The sequence below is a fragment of the Sciurus vulgaris genome (assembly GCF_902686455.1).
Source record: "Sciurus vulgaris genome assembly, chromosome: 5".
Classification (NCBI taxonomy): Eukaryota; Metazoa; Chordata; class Mammalia; order Rodentia; family Sciuridae; genus Sciurus; species Sciurus vulgaris.
In genome coordinates, this window is record NC_136465.1 from 59,210,254 (window position 1) to 59,215,007 (window position 4,754).

The 4,754-nt window shown below is 38.6% G+C and overlaps 1 pseudogene across 1 annotated transcript; it reads left to right on the forward strand.

Annotated features, from left to right (window-relative positions):
* The first annotated feature begins 564 nt into the window (after positions 1 to 564).
* Positions 565 to 4,338, forward strand: LOC306662191 (CAP-Gly domain-containing linker protein 1-like; annotated as a pseudogene). Its single transcript has 2 exons — positions 565 to 677; positions 927 to 4,338. The product of its transcript is annotated as a CAP-Gly domain-containing linker protein 1-like (transcript).
* The last annotated feature ends 416 nt before the right edge of the window (positions 4,339 to 4,754 follow it).

The following is a 4,754-nucleotide window of genomic DNA, read 5'->3' on the forward strand; positions in this document are numbered from 1 at the left end:
TCAATGACATTCTTCACAGAACTATAAAAACAGCCCCAAAAAATTTATATGGAGGAATAAAATACCCAGAATAACCCCAGAAATTCTAAGCAAGAAGAGTCAGGCTTGAGGCATCACAATGCCTGATCCCAAATTTATTACATAGATGTAATAACAAAAATGGCATTTTATTGGCAAAAAAACATAAAAAATATGATAGAATAGAAGACACAGAGAAAAATCCCCATAAATACAATCAATCACCTGATCCTTGATAATGGTGCCAAACATATATTGGAGAAAAGATAGCATTTCAAGCAAATGGTGCTGATAAAATTGGATATCCATATGTAGAAGAATAAAACTAGATCCCTACCTCTCATACTGCACAAAAATCAACTCCAAATTGATCAAAGACCAGGAATTAGACCAGAAACAGTGAAACTGTGAGAAGAAAACATAGAGGCAACACTGCAACACATTGGTGTAGGAACACATTTCCTTAATAAGACTTCTTTAAAACTCAATAAATAAAACCAGAACCTGTTCCCAGCCAAGAAAGGCAGGAAGCGGAAGTCAGCAGCCATGCTGGTAGTGGCTGCTGCTGCAGTGGTGCAGATGGCAGCAACCAGCGGCATTCAAATTAGCACAGTACCTGGTTGGTTGGAGCTCTGTTTAAGCCAGAGAGTGACTTCACCGTAGAAATGCCCACAGTTTTATCAGTGGTTGGGAAATTATATATATATTTTTTTACTGTAGAGGTCTTTCACTTCCTTGATTAGGTTTATTCTTTTTATTTTTACTTTTTTGAGATTACTGTGAATTGAGTAGTTTTCTTGATTTCATTCTTGGCAGAGTCACTGTTGAATTATATGAAAGCCATTGATTTTTGTATGTAGTTCTGAATTACCATGAAAATGAATATGATAAAACTATGTGGGTTGAAGACCCCTAACACAATTCTTAAGCCTGGAGTACAGCCTGGAAGACACAAACTACTGTTGCAATCATAGTAGAAAAATCAATATCTGGAAAAACATCTCAACTTTTCATCCTCAAATAACTCAAGAGGAATTTGTGAATGACTTTTAGGTTTGGCAGCACATTTGGGTGAATGGTAATAAGGCTGAAATTATCTAGGACTTGGAGAAACCCAGTTTGCTCCATATCAGTGGTCTTGGATTATTTCAGATGAATCCATTGGCAAGACCAATAATTTGGTATCAGGAATTTGCTATTTCCAATGTGAACTTTAAAGGGAATATTTACTTGACCTTAAAGGTTAACAAGAAAGGTGCAAGCAGAAGATGAATCCAACAGCCTGCAGATGGCCCATACATACAAAGCTGTTTCTCCTCTCTCCACTTCTGTAGCCAACATTATGTCCTTATCCCCAGTCACCCCCTCAAATATTCCCCATAAGTCATTTCAGCCAACAGTTAAGGAATATTCAACCACATCTTAGATCAGTAACCTTACAAAAATTGCTACTAAATCAGTTTCCAACCTTTCTCTGGGTGGCTCAGTCAAGAAAGGAGAATTTGAGACAAAGTATCAGTTGGTGGCACCAAGGCTATGTAGTCCAGTTTCTTGGGGAGTTCAACTTTGCCAAGGGGGGAAAGGTGTGATGTAGAGTTAGATGAACCTCTTGGGAAGAATGATACTGTAGTTGCTGGAACAAGGTGTTTTCAGTGCCAACACAAATATGGTTTGTTTACTCCAGTTCCTAAAGTTGCCAAGATTGATTTCCCTTCCAGTCCATCAGTCAAAACCATGGCTGACACAATGAGACATTCAATGCCACCACCATTCCTGCCAGCTTAAAGTACAGTCCATCTGCCTTCTCCCTCCATGTCATGAGTTCCATAGCCTCTTCTGTGAGTAGTAAGCCCAGACGGACAGGACTACATGTCCTGAAATTGGACACCAAGATGAAACAGCTACTAACAATGGTGGAAGCAGCTGACAGGGAGAAGGTAGAGCTTTTCATCCAACTGGAAGGGGAGAAAAGGAAGGTGGAGGACCTTCTGTCCTGGGATGAAGAAGAATCAATCACCAAAGTTGATCTTCAGATGGCTACAGTGTCAGAAAAGTCATATATAATAGAATGAGAGAAAGACTGAGCATTGAGAGGTCAGAAAGTAGCTGAACTCAGATAAAGGCTGGAGTTCAGTAAGCCTACTGAGGATTTGGATATTTCACTTTCCCTTTTGCAAGAGATACACTCTTTGCAAGAAAAGTTAGAAGTCACCCATAATGATCACCAGTGGGAAATAACTTTTCTGCAAAGCACTTTGAGGCTTGGGCAGAGACATATCGGGAGATAAAGGCTCTGCACATAGCCACAGAGAAGCTTTCCAAAGAGAATAAGTCCTTGAGGAACAAGTTTGATGATGCCAACAAGGAGAATTAAGATGTGATAGTCCTGCGGAAGTCCAAACTGCACACCGCCTTACATCCCATCAGCAGATGACAAAGGAGCTGAAGGTGTCCTTTAGCAAAGGGTTTGGGGCAGAGATGGCAGAGTTTACTGAGTTAAAGATGCAAATAGAAAAACTGAGATTAGATTACCAGCACAAAATAGAAAATTTACAGAACAAACAAGATTCTGAACAGTCTTCTCATACTAAAGAGATAGAGGCCCTAAGGACTAAACTGATGAAAGTCATTTAAGAAAAGGAGAACATCCTGTATGTCATCAAATCAAACCTAGAAAAAGCAGAAGACCAGTATCCAATAGAAATAGAAGGCACTTTAAAAGGATTCAGAAAGGTAAAATAAAGGCTAGTAGCATTATCAGTGAGCTCCAGAGAGAAGAACTAAGTTTAGTAACCCTCAGAAAAATTTGAGTGATATCAGTTAAGTGAAAGAGTATTTGGATAAAGAATTTCAGATTTTGAAAGAAAAATTTGCTCATGCTTCAGAGGAGGTGGTCTTTATTCAGAGAAATAGGTAAGAAACTGTAAATAACTTATCCCAAAAAGAGGAAGAGTTTAACATTCTGTCTTCAGAATTGAAGAAGGTAAGAGAAAATTCACCAGATATGGAGGCAAAATTTAGAGGAATGAAAGAGAAGAGCAGTTGATAAAGGCCAAGGAAAAAAGTGGAAAACAACATTGCCAAAGTAAAGTGTCAGGAGATAATTCTTCTCAGCTGACAAAAATGAATGACAGATTATACCTGAAAGAGAGATGTGTATAAGACTTACAGCTCAAATTTTCAGAAGCTAATGAAAATGCAAGTTTTCTTCAGAGAAGTATTGGGGAAATAACTCTTAAAGTCAAGCAGAGTCAACTGGGAGAAACCAGAAAGCATGAGGAAGAAAAGAAAGATTAGAAAGAAAAATGTTGAACCTGGAAATAAAGGTGGAAATGGACCACAACCTGTATCAGAATCTGAAACCAGGTAAGAAAAGGTCTGTTCTGAGACAAAACCAAAGCATTAAGAAATTCTGCAGATCCTATATATGTGCTGTTGGACACAGAGCAGAAACTGAAGACTGCCCAAGGGAATGGAGGCTTGATGCAGGAGATGGAGGAACTGAAAACACAAACTGACAAAACCAAAGCTATTCAGACTGCAGAAGATGCCATGCAGGCAATAGTACCAATGACCAAAGAGAAGACTAAAACTCTGACCTCCTTGGAAGAAAAAAAAGCAACCATATTTGGAACAAATCGAATGCGTTTAAAGAAAACAACTTGAAAAATGTGGACGAGTTGAACAAACCAAAAGAACTTCTGACTCTATACAATAAGAACATGGAAGGAGTCAGGAAAGAAATAGCAACCCTAGAGCAGGCAGCATCTCAGAAATCACAGCAGATTTCTGCATTGTAAGAAGAGAACATCAAACTTCTTAAGGAGTTGGAAAGAAATACAGACAAGAACACAAGTCATCAAAAGCTGGAAGAAAGATCCATGCTCAATAATCAGCTACTAGAAACGAAAAAGAAAGAATCCCAGTGGATAAAATACACAGATTAAAAAAAAAACTTTCTTACAGAAATCCATCAGTTTTACCAACTAATGCCTTAGTCACAGAGAAGGAGGTAGCAATGGAAAGGCTAAGAAATGAGGTCACAAGGTTTGGGGGAGAAAATGCCTCTGCCACATCTTTGTCAGTTGTTCAGATTCTGGAGTCCGATAAGGTGCAGCTTGAGCTCAAATTAAAGAACTTGAAACTTCAACTCAATGTAGGTTGAGGCAGCTCAGTCACTCCTCAGGTAATACTGATATTCAGGGAGAAGAGTCAGAACACAAGAGAGCCAGATTGACTTCAGTAATAGTGGACCTTCAAAGAAAGAATCAAGACCTTGAGATGAAGGTGGAGATAATGCCAACTTACAAACCCACATAATTACAGTTATCTCATACTAGACTAAAGGTACATAAATGTACATTGGAGAAAACAGCCTCTTCAACAAATGGTGCTGAGAAAACTGAAATTTCATATGTAGCAGTTGAAATTAAACCCCTGTATCAACCTGCGCAAAACTCAACTCAAAGTGGATCAAGGACATAGGCATTATACTAAGACACTGTACCTACTGGAAAAAAATGTAAGCCCAACTCTCCATCATATTGGCTCAGGAACAGACTTCCTCAATAAGACTCAGAAAGCATGAGAAGTAAAACAAAGAATTAATAAATGGGATAGTAACAGACAAAAAGCTTCTTCTCAGCAAAGGAAACAATCAAGAACATGAACAGAGAACCTACAGAATGGGAGAAAACCTTTGCCACATGCACCTCAGAGAAAACATTAATATCCAG